Source organism: Nothobranchius furzeri, chromosome 4 (genome assembly GCF_043380555.1).
Source record: "Nothobranchius furzeri strain GRZ-AD chromosome 4, NfurGRZ-RIMD1, whole genome shotgun sequence".
NCBI classification, from domain to species: Eukaryota; Metazoa; Chordata; class Actinopteri; order Cyprinodontiformes; family Nothobranchiidae; genus Nothobranchius; species Nothobranchius furzeri.
The window spans coordinates 9,574,084-9,594,799 of NC_091744.1; the positions used below are offsets into that span (position 1 = coordinate 9,574,084).

The following is a 20,716-nucleotide window of genomic DNA, read 5'->3' on the forward strand; positions in this document are numbered from 1 at the left end:
CTTTGAATAACCTCAGTTTGGAGAAACAGGGATTAGTTCTGACCAGATAACTTAGATAGATATCCTTTATTGTCATTAAATGATTGTCCATTCAACAAAATTTCCTAGAGCTTCACATTAGGCATCCGCTAAAAATACTAAGAAAAATAGCTAAAACAAGTACAATATGCACCATGCAATAAAAACAAAAAACATTACAAAATACAATAAATAGTATCAATATAGTTGATTTTTCTGTGCATTCAGGGTTCTAACAGCCCAGGGAAATAAACTCTTCCTCAGTCTGTCGGTCCTGCAGCTGAGGGATCTGAACCTTTTCCCAGAGGGCAGCATGGCAAAAAGGTAGTGGTTTGGGTGGTAAATGTCCCTGGAGATGGTCCTTGCTCTAGTGAGACACTTCTGCAAGGCGATAGTGTCCAAGGAGGGAAGGATGCATCCAATCACCTTTTCCGCCGCTCTGATGACCTTCTGGTATCTGTTTTTATCAGCTACTTTGCACCCCGCGTACCACACAGGGACAGCGTAAGTCATCACGCTCTCAATGATTGCTCGATCAAAAGACACCAGAAGGTTGGTCTGCAGCCTGTTCCACTTCAGGACCCTCAGGAAGTGCAGCCGCTGTTGTGCTTTTTGACCAAGGCAGTGGTATTGATTGTCCATGACAGATCCTCAGAGATGTAAATCCAGAGAAACTTAAAGGAGGGAACTCGCTCCACCTCAGCTCCTTTAATGCAGAGAGGGCGGGGGGCATCCTTACTCCTTCGGAAGTCAATAACCATCTCCTTGGTCTTCTTGATGTTAAGAGAGAGGTTATGATCATCACACCATTCTGATGAATGGCAAACCTCACCTCTGTATGCTGCGTCATCGTTGTTATGAATAAGACCTACAAGAGTGGTGTCATCTGCAAACTTAATGATCTTATTAGAGCGACGAATAGGAATGCAGTCATGGGTGTAGATGGTGAACAGCAGGGGGCTTAGCACACAGCCCTGAGGGGAACCAGTGCTGAGCATCAGAGTGGATGACTGCTTGTCACCAAACCTGACAGCCTGTGGGCGATTGGTGAGGAAATCTTTGATCCAGCCACAGGTGGTAGGGGGGAGGTTCAGATTAATCAACTTGGTTACAAGAATGTTCGGGATTATGGTATTAAAAGCAGAGCTAAAATCAATAAAAAGCATTCCAACGGAGGTGCCGGTGTTCTCCAGATGTTGCAAAGAGGAGAGGAGTGGAGAGTATTAGATATGGCATCCTCAGTAGACCTGTTTGCTTTATATGCAAACTGGTAGGGATCCATGCTGGGTGGGAGGAAGGATATGTTTTTGCACCAGCTTCTCAAAGCACTTGGTCACCACCGGTGTGAGTGCTATGGGTCTGTAATCATTGAGACTGTTGACTATAGTAGACTTGGGGAGTGGGACTATTGTTGTTGATTTCAAACAATATGGAACCGTAGCTTCAGACAAGGAGCGATTGAATAATTTGGTAAATACCATTGACAGCTGTTCTGAGCAGTTCTTCAGCACCTTGCCAGGAATACCATCTGGACCAGCCGCTTTCCTCTGATGAACAGCCCTGAACACGGTGCGAACCTGTTGTTCTTGAAGTGTGAGTATTTGTGTATCTGAACCAAACTCAGCAGGTGATGTTATAGGAGTGATGTTAGTTGTGTGGAAGCTGGTATTCTCAAAACGAGCAAAGAAATAGTTGAGTTCCTCAGCTAATGAAGCTCCTATTTCAGTGCTAGATCTGCTATCCTTGTATTTGGTAATATGTCTCAGTCCTTCCCAGACCCTACTTGGGTTTCTGGCAGCCAGATGTTGTGACAGCTTTTTGGTGTAGCTCACTTTAGCCTCCTTGATTCCCTTTTTAAGATCAGTCCTTGCCGGCCAGTACTTGGCCTGGTCTCCCGACGCGTATGCAGCATTACGTGCCTTTAATAGTACCCTGACCTTACTCGTCATCCAGGGTTTACAGTTAGGGTAGATCCGAACCTGCTTGTGAATGATAACAGTGTCCATGCAATGTTTGATATAACAGAGCACAGCATCTGTGTAAATTTGAAGATCTTCGTTTTCAAAAATGCTCCATTCTGTATGAGCAAAACAATCCTGCAGTTGAGCCATGGCTTCATCTGTAAGAGTATTAATGGTTTTAATAATTGGCCTTATTCTTTTTTTCAGTGGTATGTATGCAGGTAGGAGGAGCAGAGAGAGATGGTCTGACTTTCCAAGTGGGGGGAGAGAGACAGATTTATAAGCCTGTTTAATATTTGTGTAAACATGATCCAAGATGTTGTTTCCTCTCGTGGGGCATTTCACATGTTGGACAAATTTAGGCAGCACAGTTCTCAAGCAGACTTTGTTGGAATCCCCTGCTATAATGTGTACTCCTTCAGGATATGTTTGCTGCTGTTCACTGATTTTATAGTATAAATGATCAAGGGCTAGACTGACATTGGCATCCGGTGGTACATAAACTGCTGTTATCATCACAACAGTCAGTTCCCTGGGCAGATAAAATGGTCTACACGTGACAGATATCGTCTCTATGTCTGGTGAGCAGAATTTAGCAGCGATCCTGCTGTTCGTACACCAGTTGTTGTGTGTGTAGATACACAAACCTCCTCCTCTACGTTTTCCAGCTGAAGCTTTCCTGTCGCTACGGTGTAGAGTGCGGCCCGGTAGTTGCACTGACGCATCAGGAATGTCCTCTCGTAACCAGGACTCCGTCACGACCAGAACGCAGCAGTCCCGAGTGAGTGAATGAGCTGTGAGTCCAATTCGTCGATTTTGTTGACAATAGATCGTGAGTTGGTCAGGAGAATGCGTGGGAGTGGTGGTTTAAATAGCTGCCTCTTTAGTCTGGCTTGCAGGCCAGACCGGCAGCCCCGCTTTTGTTTGCGTTCCTTCCGCCTCCTATGACGCGTAACTGAGCCAGCAACGATCCACGGAGCGTCCAAAGGCCTCGCTATATTCGGAGGGATGTTGTGGGAGCTTTGATACTCCTTTGTCATGGGCATCCGGCAGTTGTATCCGATGCTGTATAGTTCCCCTCGGTCATACGTGAGTTTCGCTCCGCAATAGTCCGTAATAAAACATAAAAAGACGAAGCAAAACATGGTAAAAAGCCTAAGTGAAGAGCTCAGAGCCACTGCGTCTGTGTGCGCCGCCATCTTGATTTCTCACAATTGACACCTGAGAACCCAGTCTTAATGCAAAGTTGGATTCAGGCCAGAGCTTTGATGAAATAAATCTACCTCATTTTCTAACCTGTATGTAAACATCACATTGTTTTTGAGCCAAACAGCCAAAGTCAAAACTGCAACCGTCTGACAATGACCTCTTCTAAGGTCTTAAATATCTCTTTAAAGAGTAGTTTTCTTTTGTTTCTGTCTGGTATGTTCGAAGTATCTTGGCTTGCACACACCACTCTGTAAACACAGACAAATCAAGAAGCCAGCAGGTCGGTCAGCTGCAGAGACATGACTCAGAGCTCTGATGAAGCCAAAACACACCAGACTGTTCTCGGTCAAATAGATGAGATAAATTAGACAAATTGATCCAGTAGAGATTAAAGGAGCTATTTTCTTGGCTCAATCGTGGCAGAAAATAAACGGGCCTAATCTGTGCCGAGACCTGATTGGGTTGATGGTCAGTTCAGGACTTTTTACTCGTTAAAATCTGACAGCTGCCATTTTTCAAAGTAATGTCACAGCGTTCTCGATAAACAGCTGCATCAGAGTTCAGTGAGAGAGCTCGCTGACCCTCCTTAGGACAGAAGGGTTCAGCTCTTACTTAAAAAATTTCCAATCAGCATAAAAACAAAGTCAATGTTTTTTCTTTTAAACATTGTTCAATTTTTACTGGAAGGATTTAGTGCATTAAAAAGAAAAAAGTACACAACTTCATGTCAGTTCATCTAAGTCAGGCTTGTCTGAATGGGTTAGGGTTATCTAATCACAGTGATTTAGGTTCTCACTTGGATTTCCAGTAAAGCCGATTTAAAGTCAGGTACATCTTTGAGCAGCTCAGTGCTGCTGCAGAATTGAATTGAAATTTATTTCTACATTCATTATTAACATTTGCAAGATAAATACTTCATTTAGGTTATGACTTTAACACTGAGCAGTGCACAAAGTTAAGGTTTAACAGTTAAATTCACAGTTCAAAAGCTGATTCAGCTGATGTCATCAGTGACATTTTAGGTGACAGCTGTGCTCGCAAGCCTCGCCTCTGTCAGTGCACCCCAGGGCAGCTGTGGCTACAATGTAGCTCATCACCATCAGTGTGTGAATGTGTGTGTGTGTGTGTGTGTGTGTGTGTGTGTGTGTGTGTGTGTGTGTGTGTGTGTGTGTGTGTGTGTGTGTGTGTGTGAATGATACACTGTAGTGTAAAGCACATTAGAGTCCTCTGACTCTGAGAGACGCTATTCAAGTGTGGATCATTCATCATTTATCATTTCAAATACATAGGACCTTTAAGAAGACTGTGCACTCCTGAAACTGGTGATCTGTAGAGTCGGCTGTGAGTTTTTGCACTTGTTTGATTTAATTAGGCTCATTTTGTCACACTCATTAAATCTATAACAGATGCTCTGATTAGGAAAAATGAAACAATGTGGATCCAATCAGTCACATTTTAGAGCAACTTACCAATGATCCAAGGTTCAAAAGCAAAAAAAAAAATCAGGTTTGGTTTGTGTGACTGAGCTCTAGTAATGTGTATTGGTGTAAATATGAGCATAATTGTTTATTCAAAGATAAACTAGTGTTGGGAAACTAGCCCAACCATGCACACAGTGCCTTAGTCCACTTTTGTTGTCACATTTGTTGTTGAACAAAGACTCATAATGTCTGTAAAACTACCACCTCTCATGTTCCCATGAAACAGAACCGCTGACGTTTCCATCTTTAACACAGTCGGATGAACTCAGTATCCCTCTCTGTTATACACTTCCTCTAAGAAGGGAGTCAGTTTAAAGAACTTAAGATGTTTTTTTTTTTTTACCATTTTGTTGGTGAGCTCTCCTAAAAACGCCTTTCCCCCTTTCCTCCCCCGTAACCCCAAGGCTTTGTTTTCAGTGTGGTGTGTCAGCGCCTGGTCTGCAGTCGAGCGTGTCATCACCGTTCCTTCGCGTGTCTCTTTACTCGGAGTCCAGTTTCACTCTGCAGTGTGCAGCAGGGCCCGTGTTTTAAGTGCAAGCACATGGAATGGCATGTTTGTGATTGAAGAAAGAGGCGGTAGGAACATAGCTATAGGGTTGCAGCTGGACTTTCAGATTTATTGAAACACTTAGAAATCATCATGACAGTTATCAAAACCCATATATATAATAGCTCAAAAGGATTTACTCAGATTTTCTTTGCTCCTGTAATCTGACATCCTCCACACGACTTGAACGGCAACAAAAGAAAAACAAAACATGGAAAGCAAGACGGAATGCTAACACGACCTTTGACCTTAAGCAGCTAAATTGTTTATGGCACAACTTCAGACATTTTTTTTCTCACATTACTGGAATGTTTGTGAGGAAATAACACGAATTAATTAAAGTCACTTTAACCGAACTCTGGACCCAGGCGACGCTCCTTATTGAAGGGAGCTGATTGTAGCTTTTATATCTAAAGAAGTGCCAAACAGAGAGAGTCTGGCATTTGTCATGATTAATGGGCTCGAAGGACAGATAAGCATTTTCTGGTGTGTGTGTGTGTGTGTGTGTGTGTGTGTGTGTGTGTGTGTGCATGTACTGTCTTGGATAAATCTGAACATTTTATTTGTCATCAGTAAATTATGAACAAATACTCTTTCTTTCTTATTTTTCTCTCAGTTCCATAACGCATAATTTTGCTGAAACCCAAATCCGCTCCAGTTTTTTCTTTTATATTTCCGCAGCCACAAACACTCCTCAGCAGAGTCGCCCTCCTGCCTTAGACAGATTTTATGTGTCTAACTGATTTCAAACTGTGAATGTCGTGTCAGGGAGCAGGCCCGGGCTTGTAAACTTGACAGAGCAGATGCCGTGACTCGGTTCGGCAAAGCAAAGAGTTAAAAAACGTGATTTTATGTTCCTGTGAATAATGCAGCCTTTGTTTCTGGGTCGGGAACCAGTCAAGGTCAGTGGCTTTAACTGAACCAAACAAACACACACAGTTCAGTTTGCTCTAATTGATTCCCCTTCCAGCAGAGACAAGAATGAGTGTGTGTGTGTGTGTGTGTGTGTTTACTTTAAACAATCTGTCAGGAGTTAAAGTAAATAGATAAGTGACAAAGTAAACAGCAGTCCTACACACATGCCAAAGCAACATCCTTCTGCAGGAATATCTTCATCCTCAAACATAAACTGTTTCTGGAAGGTGAACTAATTTCCAAATTATAATCCCATCACAAGTGTGTGTGTGTGTGTGTGTGTGTGTGTGTGTGTGTGTGTGTTTATGTAGTTTTTGGCAGATCCTGTGAAGCCTTGCAGCAGTAAATCCATTCACACACTTGGTTAATGAGGCAATCCAGCTGCAGGGGACTGCTGGTAGAGGCCTTTGGGGTTGTTTCGGTGTGTGTGTGTGTGTGTGTGTGTTTGTGTGTGTGTGTGTGTGTATGTGTGTGTGCGTGCGTGCGTGTGTGTGTGTGCGTGTGTGTGTGTGTGTGTGTGTGTGTGTGTGTGTGTGTGTGCGTGTGTGTGTGTGTGTGTGTGTGTGTGTGTGTGTGTGTGTGTGTGTGTGTGAGTTTGTGCACATAAAAGGGTGTAGCACCCACAGAGCTGAACTCAGAGATGTATGTTTTTAAAAAGAAGCACAGACTGTTCCTGACTTTCTGGTGTGTCTCTAAATTTCCAGAGAAAATTGCTGTTTTAAGTGCTGTGAAAGAACCAGATCTCTGCAAGGTGAATCAGAGGTGAAATCAAAAACAAGGTATACAGGGGCAGCAGTCACTCAGGAGGCAAAGCGGGTTGTTCAGTAATCAGAAGGTTGTAGGTTTGATCCCAGCTCCTGCCAGAGAATGTTGCTGTTGTGTCCCTGGGCAAGACACTCAGTCCTCCTTGCCTGCTGGTGGTCGGAGGGACCAGCGCCTGGCAGCCTCGCCCCTGTCAGCACTCCCCAGGGCAGCTATAGCTACACTGTAGCTCATCATCACCAGCTTATGAATGGGTAAATGACTGCTTGTGCTGTGAAGCGCCTTGGGGGGTTGTAGAACCCAGTGGCGGGCGGTGCATTCCACCCCTGGGCCTTCAGTGATTTCCTATTCAGTCCAATCTAAATTAACACACCTTAAAATACCATCAATAAGACATCACAGCTGGAGAAACCTCTCTCTCTCTCTCTCTCTCTCACACACACACACACACACACACACACACACACACACACACACACACACACACACACACACACACCAGTGGCTGGGCAAGACGTCATTTCCGGAGCCTTTAAAATCAAACTCGCATTCCCAATTGAGAGTAGGAAGCAAAGACCACGGATACCGTCAAATCTCAAAAAATGAAAGACGGGTTTAAGAGATGAGACAATAAAATAAATAAGTAAAGCAAACACATTATTTGCATTTGTTTTGGAGAAAATTGCACCGCGAAACAATTGAACATGTTGGCGCAGCTGCACACACCACATTATACACAATATAAATTGCATAGAAACAGAACACGTAGAATTATTTCATTAGCCATTTTATTTCGTTACCATTTATTATTAACAAAATGAAATGACAAAACATTAAAAAATACTTTCTACTCACCAACATAAATGTCCAGCATGGATCTCCTCCTCTCCTGCTCATTTGAAAATAAAATCCATCCTTCTTTCTTTCCTCAGGAAAACCTCAATGGCTCTGTACAGTTCATCTGTGCACTTCAGGTCCATGAGTGGATCCTTTTCTATGGACACGGAGGCTAATGCTGAAAGACGTGTCTGTCCGGTCGTGTTTCTGGCGTACGTTTTAACGCGCTTTAATGCTACCAAATCCATCTGATGCGAGCAACAGGCATTCCCAGCAGAATACCTGCAGCGGTTCTCTGAAGCTGTTAGCCATGGGTACCGTTCATAGTTGCTTGCCTGAAAATGACGAACAAATCCTTTCCCCTGCTGGGACAAGCCAGCTAGCGTTGGAGTCAGACGACCTGTTCTCACAAGATCCATTTTTTCTTGAAAGGTCCGTCTGGAAAATGGTGTGGCAAGCATGGTGGCAAGTTAATCTGCATCCAAGTCTGTCTCTTCTCCTCTTTCAGCCATCATGTGTTCAAAAACACACCGATAGCTGCCTATAGATACAAATCTCTGTGTTTAGTTTTGATATTTTGCTTCATGCCGCTAGAAAAGTTCTAACTACTGCTTATCCAATCACAGGATGCGTTCATGTCAACTTTTGCGTGAGGCCAGCTAGCTGGCCTGAGCCACGCTGACTCGTGAGCTGATTGGCTATCGCAACTAGATCGTCTCTGTTCACTTACAGCAGACAGCGGGCTTCTCGATTGATTCTGAAGGCCTAGGGCAGACTTAATCTGCCTGAAAACACAAGCTAGCTTAAATCTGATTGGATAACACCCAGCCTTGGTATTTTAACACTGGAAGCAGCGCAGCCAAGTGGGTATAATAGGATATAAAGAAAATAGACCAGTGAACATTTTTTTTATTTAAAAATATTTACCAAAGGAAAAAAAATACATTTACGTTTTTGAGTATGTTTAGGCCAGCAGAGAAGGCTTTGCTGGCCCTGACTGCCCACCACTGGTAGAACCCCAAGAAGACACCATAGAAATACCATTCCCTCAGGATTTAAACGATGATCTCTGATACACTTTTAGGGTTTGCCTGTCCATTCTTTATTTGGCCCTCAACATAAAATAAATGAGCTATACACTGATAAGAGTAAAACTGATTTCTGAGAATTTATTGGAGAATTGGACTTTCACGCTGAACTGAAATGATGACAATACAGAAACATGAAACAGAAATTTCTGTAGGAACTTCTAGTCAAGTCAAACCACTTGACCACTCAGCATGGCAGCTGACAAAAGTGCTGTAAACATTCTTAAAATAACCAATATTAATTAAAAAACAGGAAATAAATGAATGTCAGTACAGATTATTACAGAAGTAATGTCACACATCTCAGAAAATAAAACATGGAAAAACATCAACCAAAGGCCAAATTAAAAAGGTGAGCCTTAGTTTTGATATAAAACTAGCGATCAAAGGGGACTGTCTCATCACAAGTGTAGAAGCGATGATAACTCAGTAAAGTCATGTGATTTCTCACCTGGTGAGCTCAGTAATCATGTTGACTGCAAATGAAAAGTAAGAAGTAACACAAAAGATTTGCAGCAGCCGATTTAGACCTGGCACTACATTACGACAAAGCACCACTGTAAGCCGCCACTGCATGGCGCATGAATATAACACAGCGTTCGAAAAAGTTTCTGGCTTCTTTAAACAAACACACACGCACTAGCCACACCTCATGCTTATAGGAGGTTCAGCAACACTCAAGAAATTATATTAAATGAAAGACTACTTATAGATAGTAATGGTGCACTTCCTTTTGGTTCTTCACCAAAATATGGATGGGACTGTTGTTTATTCAGCTGCCAGAGGCTTTTTCACCCACTGTGTTATATCCATGCACCGTGCAGCAGCATTATGCAGAATCATTATGCAGCGTCTCCATGCAGCAGCTCCATGCAGTAGCTCCATGCAGCAGCTCCATGCAGCGGCGCCATGCAGTAGATCCATGCAGCAGCTCCATGCAGTAGCTCCATGCAGCAGCTCCATGCAGCGGCGCCATGCAGTAGATCCATACAGCGGCTCCATGCAGCAGCTCCATGCAGTAGCTCAATGCAGTATCTCCATGCAGTCGGCTCAATGCAGTAGCTCCATGCAGTGGCTCAATGCAGTAGCTCCATGCAGTGGCTCAATGCAGTAGCTCCATGCAGCAGCTCCATGCAGCAGCTCCATGCAGTAGCTCCATGCAGCAGCTCCATGCAGCAGCTCCATGAAGCAGCTCCATGCAGTAGCTCCATGCAGCAGCTCCATGCAGCGGCGCCATGCAGTAGCTCCATGCAGTGGCTCAATGCAGTAGCTCCATGCAGTGGCTCAATGCAGTAGCTCCATGCAGTGGCTCAATGCAGTGGCGCATGCAGCAGCTCCATGCAGTAGCCCCATGCAGTGGCTCCATGCAGTAGCTCCATGCAGTGGCTCAATGCAGCGGCTCCATGCAGTAGCCCCATGCAGTGGCTCCATGCAGTAGCTCCATGCAGTGGCTCAATGCAGCGGCTCCATGCAGTAGCTCCATGCAGTGGCTCAATGCAGCGGCTCCATGCAGTAGCTCCATGCAGCGGCTCCATGCAGTAGCTCCATGCAGTGGCTCAATGCAGCGGCTCCATGCAGTAGCTCCATGCAGTGGCTCAATGCAGCGGCTCCATGCAGTAGCTCCATGCAGCGGCGCATGCAGCAGCTCCATGCAGCGGCACCACGCAGCGGCGGCTTACAGTGGTGCTTTGTTGTAATGTAGTCCCAAGTCTATATCAGCTCCTGGAAGTCCTTCAAGTTACTTTTTACTTTTTATTTGCAGTCGCCACGATTATTGAGCTCTCCAGGAATAATTAGTATCATTATTGAGTCATTTTGATCATTTTTGCACACAAAATGCTAGTTCCTGCTATTCACTTCCATTGTTTATGCTAAGCTAACGCAGATGGGCTGCCAGACCAGGATAATTACTGCGCTGGTTACAAAATGCTTTTCTCTCACTTATCTAGCTCTAGGAAATAAGGAAATAGACAAAATTTCACTCAGAGGTGGAATATCCCTTTAATGGTGGAAGAATGGATGGATGAGGGGAATGATGTAGGAGACTGGTTTATAGCAGTGATGAGTGAGGTGTTTCAGACATCAAAGCTGGAATATGCAACGGAAAATGGATCACAGGAAGGTTTCTTTGATTGAAAACAAAACCAGAAGCAAAGCTTGGCTCCAATGCTTCTGCAGCGTCATTCATTAGCTTCAGAGGAGATGCCTTCCCCAGATGTCAATTACTCAGTAAGACAAGCGACAAGTGATGGCAGGCCAGGAGCTGACAGGGCAGCAGAGGGTTGAGTGGTTACTAATAACAGACTTTTCAGCTTCAGGGTGAAAAGTCACCATAGTTTTGAAAGAATCCCCCGAAGCTGACACGTAGCAGTTGTTTACTATGTGATTTCCTCTAATTGAGTTTTGATTTAAACGGTGTTAGTTCTGGCAAAACAAGTTCTAGTGAGATGGTTCTTTACTCTAAAAACATCAGTTCTGCTCTGACAAAAGGAGTTACTGGAACTGGGAGCTCTTTTACTTCCTAGGAAAGAGTCGATGGCTTTTATAATAATAATAATAACAATAATAATAATAATAATAATATAATAATAAAGAGCTGACATGCTTCACAGGGTTGTCCTGCTGCCAGAGGCCTGCCTGAACACCTGTGTGCAGCTGAGTGTGTGTGACAAGCTTATAGCCAGCTGTTGACAGACATCTGAGATGTGAAGACAAACCCAGGTGCACCATCTGTAGTTTTTAAAACTTGCTTGTGTTGTTTTCATGGTTTTATCATGTCTGTCCGAGGGTAGACTGATGCTAATGGCTAGTCACAGTGGTACCACTTCAACAGTGCTGCCTGAAAACAACACGTAGTCTCTAAAATGTTCAATGTGCACCTTCAAAATGTAGTATTTCTTAGTTTTTTTAAGGCTAGGTTCACTGAGAAACAAATTTTTACTTATTATTTCTGAAAATGATTGTTTTAGATTTGACTTGTTGGCTTTTGCATAATGCTTTGAGATCTCCTTTGTTGCACACATTTAAATAAAGTAACAAGTGGCAGATCTAGGATTTTTGGAGTATGGGGACATCAAGGGGGCACAGTATTTGTCCAACATCCTTACACAATATTTCACGCTGGAAATTCCTATTTCACTCATTAGTGCCACTGGTGTTTTGACTTGGAATTGCACTCACCAGTAAGTGACAGGCGGAACTTCAAGGGAACAATCAGATTTCTGCAGGGGCCAGTGACTGTGGCCCCACCCTCAGTGCCACCAATGAAACTGAAGTGATTAGAAGGAAGAATGCTGTGAGTGTGGAATGTCTCAAGTGCCCATATAAATTAAGTAAGTAAGTAAGTAAGTAAGTAAGTAAGTAAGTAAGTAAGTAAGTAAGTAAGTAAGTAAGTAAGTGTTATTTATATAGCACTCATCACAGACATAGAATCACAATGTGCTTCACATTGATCAAAACAAAATAAAACAAAGTCATAAAATCATAAATAGAATAACATCATTAAATCAAAATGATCTCAAAGCAGAATCAGATTAATGTCAGAGAAAAAGTCATAAAATTATTACATTTCATAAACAGATGAAAGATTAAAAATTAGATTTAAAAATAAGAAAATAAAAGATTTAGGTAAAAGCAGCTTTAAATAAAAGGACTTTTAGCTGTTTTTTTTAAGTGTCCAGACTGTCAATGCTGCGTAAGGATAAAGGAAGATCATTCCAGAGTCGGGGTGCAACAGTCTGGAAGGAGCGATCGCCTCGACTTTTGTATCTGGTCTTTGGAACTTCTAGAAGGTTCTGATGTGTGGACCTGAGGGATCGGGTTGAAGCATAAGGCTTTAACAGTTCAGCAATATAGGGAGCAAGGGCGTAGGAATTGGGGGAGACGGGTGGGACGTGTCCCCTTCAATATTGGACAAACGCGCATTTGTCGTCCCCCAACCCCCCCCCCCCCAACATGGAGAAGAAAAATATTGATTTTGAAATATTTGACTCGCGAGCTTTTATTTTGAAAGACACCATGGACTTTTCTCCGACACAGCCCCTCTCCTCAGGGACAGGCTGGCTGAGTGAAGCAGGACTCAGAGCGTCAGAGCTGGGGCAGACACAGGTGTCAGAGACAGACAGCAGCAGCTCAGCGAGTTCAGCGAGTTCTTCTCATGGGCCAAAAAAGAAAGAAAGGAATTGTGAGTTGGTAATAATTTAGTCCAAGAGTATAATTGTATTTATGGTCAAACGCTAAAATGGCTGACAAACGTAAACATCTTGCTAGTTAGCGTTAAACATTGACCAACACTACTAGTCAACAAAAAATGGCGAATTTTACAGTAACAGACAAAAACCATTTGACACGAAATAAATAAAAAAGTTGAATCTCCAAATAAAAATGGAGTTTGTAAGTGTGATTGTTGTTTGTTTGTGACATTCTCATCACATTTCATTTTTAAACCTTATTCATGTCACTTTATTCATATAAGAGACCAGAGGAAGTTCAGCAGGAAAATAATGAAGAAGGTGAGACAGGCAGCGCCAGACCTGCTGAGGGTGAGACAGGGAGCGCCAGACCTGCTGAGGGTGAGACAGGCAGTGCCAGACCTGTTGAGGGTGAGACAGGCAGTGTCAGACCTGCTGAGGGTGAGACAGGGAGTGCCAGACCTGCTGAGGGTGAGACAGGCAGTGCCAGACCTGCTGAGGGTGAGACAGGGAGCACCAGACCTGCTGAGGGTGAGACAGGGAGCGCCAGACCTGCTGAGGTGCAGGTAGGTGCTACAACGAAGAGTGAGGCTTTAGATGGTTGATGATGAGAGGAAGATTCGAGCATGATAACAAGTGAACACGACTAAATAATACTATAACAACCATGATTTTATTATTGCACTAGTCGTCCAACAGTATTTTTACTCCATATTCCTGTCCACTGTTTTTATTTTAGAGATCAGATGAAGTTCAGCAGGAACCTGTTGAGGGTGAGACAGGGAGAGCCAGACCTACTGAGGGTGAGACAGTGAGAGCCAAACCTGCTGAGGGTGAGACAGGGAGAGCCAGACCTGCTGAGGTGCAGGTAGGTGCTACAGTGAAGAATGAGATGGTTTTAGGTTGCTGATGAGAGGAAGATTTGAATGTAATAATAAGTGAACACAGTCAAATATATGTAATCCCATAACAAGTAGGGCTGGCCAGTACGGTTTAAGAATAAATTACATTCTGTACACGCTTCCTTAGAAATATTAGAAAAATAAGTGTTAAACTCCACTTTCTGGTGCATTTAGACTGCAATTTTGGCCACTGTTTTTTTTCTTTTGTCCATCTGAAAATTAATGTAGTTCCAGCTGTTGTTGTGAGTGAATTGTTTCTTTTTTCATTCTGTCAGAAGCAAACAGATTTTTCTGATTGTTGATCAGCATAGTTGGGTGATGTAGTTTAAAATATTCTGATGAGAGTCAGATCAACTCAGACTGAATATTCACAGCTTTAGTCTCTCGTCTCTCGTCTCGTCTTCCTCCGCTTATCCGGGTCCGGGTCGCGGGGGCAGCATCCCAACTAGGGAGCTCCAGGCCGTCCTCTCCCCGGCCTTGTTCACCAGCTCCTCCGGCAGGACCCCAAGGCGTTCCCGGACAAGATTGGAGATGTAACCTCTCCAACGTGTCCTGGGTCGACCCGGGGGCCTCCTGCCGGCAGGACATGCCCGAAACACCTCCCCGGGGAGGCGTCCAGGAGGCATCCTGACCAGATGCCCAAACCACCTCAACTGGCTCCTTTCGATCCGGAGGAGCAGCGGTTCTACTCCGAGTCCCTCCCGAATGTCCGAGCTCCTCACCCTATCTCTAAGGCTGAGCCCGGCCACCCTACGGAGGAAACTCATTTCGGCCGCTTGTATCCGCGATCTCGTTCTTTCGGTCATTACCCAAAGCTCATGACCATAGGTGAGGATTGGGACGTAGATCGACCGGTAAATCGAGAGCCTGGCTTTCTGGCTCAGCTCCCTCTTCCCCACGACAGATCGGCTCAGCGTCCGCATCACTGCAGACGCCAAACCAATCCGCCTGTCGATCTCCCGATCCCTCCTACCCTCACTCGTGAACAAGACCCCGAGATACTTAAACTCCTCCACTTGAGGTAGGACCTCTCCCCCGACCCGGAGGTGGCAAGCCACCCTTTTCCGGTCGAGAACCATGGTCTCAGATTTGGAGGTGCTGATCCTCATCCCAGCCGCTTCACATTCGGCCGCGAACCTACCCAGCAAGAGCTGAAGGTCAGAGCTGGATGAAGCTAGGAGGACCACATCATCCGCAAAAAGCAGAGACGAGATTCTCCTGCCACCAAACTCGACACACTCCACACCACGGCTGCGTCTAGAAATTCTGTCCATAAAAGTGATGAACAGAACCGGTGACAAAGGGCAGCCCTGGCGGAGTCCAACCCTCACTGGGAACAGGTCCGACTTACTACCGGCTATGCGGACCAAACTCACGCTCCTCTGGTAAAGGGACTGAATGGCCCTTAACAGAAAGCCACCCACCCCATACTCCTGGAGCGTCCCCCACAGGGTGCCCCTGGGGACACGGTCATAAGCCTTCTCCAAATCCACAAAGCACATGTGGATTGGTTGGACAAACTCCCATGCCCCCTCCATCACCCTTGCAAGGGTATAGAGCTGGTCCACAGTTCCACGGCCAGGACGAAAACCACATTGCTCCTCCTCTATCTGAGATTCAACTATCGATCGGACCCTCCTCTCCAGTACCTTGGAGTAGACCTTTCCAGGGAGGCTGAGGAGTGTGATCCCCCTATAGTTGGAACACACCCTCAGGTCACCCTTCTTAAAGATGGGGACCACCACCCCGGTCTGCCACTCTCTAGGAACTGCCCCCGATGACCACGCAATGTTGTAGAGACGTGTCAACCATGACAGCCCTACAACATCCATTGCCTTGAGATACCCAGGACGAACCTCATCCGCCCCCGGGGCTCCGCCGCTGTGTAGTTGTTTGACTACCTCAGCAACTTCTGCCCCCGAGATCGGACAGTCCATCCCCAGGCCTCCCAGCTCTGGTTCCTCCTCGGAATGCGCATTGGTGGGATTGAGGAGCTCCTCAAAGTATTCCTTCCACCGTCCGACTATAGCCTCAGTTGACGTCAGCAGCTCCCCATCCCCACTGTAAACAGTGTGAGCGAGTTGCTGCCTTCCTCTCCTGAGGCGCCGGACAGTTTGCCAGAACCTCTTTGGAGCCGATCGATAGTCTTTCTCCATGGCCTCACCAAACTCCTCCCACGCCCGAGATTTTGCCTCGGCAACTGCCACTGCTGCACCCCGCTTGGCTATCCGGTACCTGTCTGCTGCCTCCGGAGACCCACAGACCAGCCACGCCCTGTAGGCCTCCTTCTTCAGCCTGACGGCTCCCCGAACCTCTGGTGTCCACCAGCGGGTACGGGGGTTGCCACCACGACTGGCACCGGCCACCTTACGACCACAGCTAGCAACAGCCGCCTCGACAATCGCAGAGTGGAACAAGGCCCACTCGGACTCAATGTCCCCCACTGCTCTCGGGACGTGGTCAAAGCTCTGCCGGAGGTGGGAGTTGAAGACCGTCTTGACAGGTTCTTCTGCCAGGCGTTCCCAGCAGACCCTCACTATGCGTTTGGGTCTGCCAGGTCTACGCGGCATGTTCCCTTGCCATCTGATCCAACTCACCACCAGGTGGTGATCAGTTGACAGCTCCGCCCCTCTCTTCACTCGGGTGTCCAAAACATACGGCCGCAGGTCAGATGATACGACTACAAAATCTATCATCGACCTGTGACCTAGGCTGCCCTGGTACCAAGTGTACCGGTGGGCATCCTTATGTTCGAACATGGTGTTCGTTATGGCCAAACTGCGGCTTGCACAGAAGTCCAATAACAAAACACCGCTCGAGTTCAGATTAGGTGGGCCGTTCCTCCCAATCACACCCCTCCAGGTCAAGCTGTCATTGCCCACGTGAGCATTGAAGTCCCCCAGCAGGACAATGGAGTCCCCTGATGGAGCACTATCTAGCACTCGTCCCAGGGACTCCAAAAAGGGTGGGTACTCTGAACTGATATTTGGCCCATAAGCACAAACAACAGTCAAGACCCGTTCCCCGACCCGAAGGCGCAAGGAAGCTACCCTCTTGTCCCCCGGGGTAAACCCCAACACACAGGCAGAGAGTCTCGGGGCTAACAAAAAGCCAACCCCAGCCCTCCGCCTCTCACCCGGAGCAACTCCAGCAAAGTAGAGTGTCCAACCCCTCTCCAGGTCTCGGGTTCCAGAGCCAATGCAATGTGTCGAGGTGAGTCCGACTATATCTAGCCGGTACCGCTCAACCTCTGCCACAAGCTCCGGCTCCTTCCCCGCCAGCGAGGTGACGTTCCATGTCCCAAAAACTAGTTTTCTTGTCCGGGGATTGGACCGCCAAGGCTCCCGCCTTGGTCTGCCACCCGATTCGCATTGCACCGGACCCTTCATGTTCCTCCTGCGGGTGGTGGGTCCACAGTTGGACGAGCCCATGTATCCGGTTCGGACTGGGCCCGGCCGGGCCCCATGGGCGAAAGCCCGGCCACCAGGCGCTCGCTCACGGGCCCCAACCCCAGGCCTGGCTCCAGGGTGGGACCCCGGTAACCCTCCGGGCCGGGTACTCCGACTCTTCATTTTAACCGCCATGAAAGATCCTTCGAACCGTTCTTTGTCTCACCCTTCACCTAAGACCAATTTGTCATGGGAGACCCTACCAGGGGCACTAAGTGCCCCAGACAACATAGCTCCTAGGATCATTAGGGCACTCAAACTCCTCCACCACGATAAGGTGACGGTTCAAGGAGCTTTAGTCTTGTATTAAATTTGTTTACACATCTCTACCCATATGAATAAGATAATATATCCTACATTCATATTACTAAATAAAAATAAAACAGTACTGACACATAAACAGCTTTTTTATAATTAAAACGTCCACGTTGGCCGGTAATCACCTGGATCTGGCTAATGGGGAGCCTAAGTCTCCTCCCCTTCTGGCTGGCTCGTGGGTCACCAATCAAAATAAAAAAACAGATTGTTAGTGAACTGGGCTATAAAAGTTATTTTCTTGTCTTTCTGGGCTTTGCCTTACGCCCAGAGTCACATCTGTCAGACTTTTCTAATCCTAGAGTTTCACCGTCTATCAGATTTTCTACCAGAAGCTAATGCAGGAGATAGCGGTAGGAGACTATGTTCATGTTCAGCCTGCATGAAACATTCAGTGACACATTAGAATCAGAAATAATCATTAAATGTATTTTTTTCAGTGAAGTTGACCTAAATATTGACCTACAACAGATTTGTTAGATTTCCAAAATTTGTCCCCCCCCCACAATATTAAACTCGTTCCTACGCCCTTGATAGGGAGCAGCTTGACCATGTAGAGCATTAAAAGTTATAGTCAGGATTCTAAAATGAACTCTAAAGTTAATGTGTAACCAGTGCAGAGACATTAGAATAGGAGTGACGTGAGCTCTTCTGTTTGCTCCAGTTAGGAGCCTTGGTGCAGAGTTCTGGACCAACTGAACGCGGTAAAGGGTGTTTTGTTAAAACATGTGAAAAGTGTGTAACAGTAATCTAGACGGGAGGAGATAAAGGCATGGATAACCACTTCAAGTTCATGTTTTGACACCAACCTTCGCAGTTTGGAGATATTTCTTAAATGATAAAAACAGTTTTGGACCAACGTTTTTGAGTGACCTTCAAGAGACATTGATTGGTAAAAAATAACACCCAATTTCCTTAAGTTTGTCTTGACGGCAGAGGATAAATGACCAAGTTTTAGACTAAAGAGGGGAACCATGCTCTCAGGGGCAATGATCAGACATTCAGTCTTTTCAGAGTTTAACTGAAGGAAGTTATCTTCTAGCCAGCTGGTGATAGCTGATAGACACTAGTAATTCAGAAAGTTTGTAGAACTCAGAATCCTTAAAGGAACAGTACAGCTAAATATCATCTGCATATAGGTGATAAGAGACATTATGAAAAGAATCAAGTGTCTGTCCAAGAGCGTGTATGTACAGCAAAAACAACAGTAGACCCAAAACAGAGCCTTGGGGTACCCCACAGAACAGATCAGTAGAATCTGACATGATTTGGTTTATACAGACACTGTAACTTCTGTTAGAAAGGTACGATCTAAACCAGTCTAGAACAGTTCCAGAGATCCCCAACGAGTCACCAAGTCTGTTAATTACGGTGCTATGATCAACAGTGTCAAAAGCTGCAGAAAGATCTAACAATACTAGCACTGTGAATTCCCCGTTGTCTGCAGCCATCGTGATGTCACTGGAAACTTTAAGCAAAGCTGTTTCTGTTGAATGCCTTTTCCAAAAACCAGACTGGAATTTATCAAAACTGTTGTGTAGTTCCAGAAAAGTAATCAGTTGATCTGTCACAACCTTTTCCAATATTTTAGAGATAAAGGGTCATTTAGAAATGGGTCTGTAATTTTTAGGCTGAGATGAGTCCAAACTTGGTTTTTTAAGGATAGGTTCAATAACTGCATGTTTGGAAACAGATGGTAAAGAGCCAGATTGTAGGGATAAATTAATAAAATCTACAATGCATGGGCCAATTGGGTCAAACGTCCTGATTATCACGGTAGTAGGAATGAAATCCGCAGAGCATGAAGTTGGTTTCATGTGAGACTGAGACAGTAAATGTTTTGATTAATCCAGGGACTTTTTCTCTTGCTAGAAAAAGTAATCTGCTTAACAGGAGCTACTTTATCTAAGATACTGCAGCTTTGTTTATCCAATGACTGGATCAACAAGCTTGGATCATCACCCTGAACTGAGCTGCTGTCAAATAACCTAGAAAATCCATCCACTGCTGACTGATTAATGATACGTCTCTTTGATTTTAGGTTGTCAGGGACAGATTCAACATTAGATAGGACATTAAAGAAAATGCAGCTGTGGTCACTCACACGAACCTCTTCAACATGTAAATGATTGATTTTTAGTCCCAAAGAGAAAACAAGATCTAGAGTGTGGCCCATTTTGTGTGTGGGGCCTGAAACGCGCTGCTCTAAGTTAAAATACGCCATAATAGACATGAACTCCACTGCTGTGTTACAATTAGGATCATTGATGTGTAAGTTAAAATCACCAAGAATTAAAACTTTTTCTAGTTTGATCATTGATGATAGAAATTCTCCAAATTCAGAGAGAAAAGGGCTAGCTGGACCGGGAGGTCGGTAGATTAGAATACAGTGAAATACATTTTGTAACCCTGCTTTGATGACCTGACAGTCAAAAGTTGTAAAAGGGCCATTTTTCACCAGATTACAGACATCTTTGTCCTTAAAGACCACAGCAAGACCTCCACCACGATGTGTCGGGCGTGGTGTGGTAAACACAGAGCAGTTCGGTGGACATATTTCATTGAAATGTTCAAAATAGCCATCTTGCTGCCACGTCTCTGTAAGAAATAAATAGTCCAACTTTTCTCTGGTGAACAGATCATTTAAAATAATGGATTTGTTTGAGATGGAGCGGGCATTTAACAGGGCACATTGAACTGAATCCTGGAGAACATTTGTTTTCTTAACCTGTTGGAGAGGGATGGGTCGTAAACATCTGGTGTTCTGGGTTCTCCGGCCATGACTACAGTTTATGTCTTTGCGGTTGATAAATGAACTGGAATAGGGAAACTTTTGGGTTTGTCAGCAGAAGACAACATTTTGGGAATTGTGACCTGTGGAAGACACACAGAAGACTGTTGCTTCATGGGAGGACTGTAGGGAGGGACGTTATTTGAAGTGGAGGTTTGAGCAAAGGCCGAAGAAGGCGAAGATCTCTGGGATGTAAACCGTCATGTCTGTGGAAGGGAATCCACTATAGATGTACAGTATATCTATGGGAC

At 45.2% G+C, this 20,716-nt stretch overlaps 1 protein-coding gene across 3 annotated transcripts in view; it reads left to right on the forward strand.

Annotated features, from left to right (window-relative positions):
• Positions 1-20,716, forward strand: part of LOC107395821 (vasorin) — a 54,594-nt gene that overhangs the window by 17,800 nt on the left and 16,078 nt on the right. Inside the window, exon 2 of one of the 3 annotated variants that reach the window (XR_011520259.1) lies at positions 13,748-14,407. The exons of the other annotated variants lie outside the window; for them this stretch is intronic. The gene's annotated coding sequence lies outside the window, so the exon portion shown is untranslated. Of the gene's footprint in view, positions 1-13,747; positions 14,408-20,716 lie in introns of those variants that run through there. 3 annotated transcript variants of the gene reach the window in all.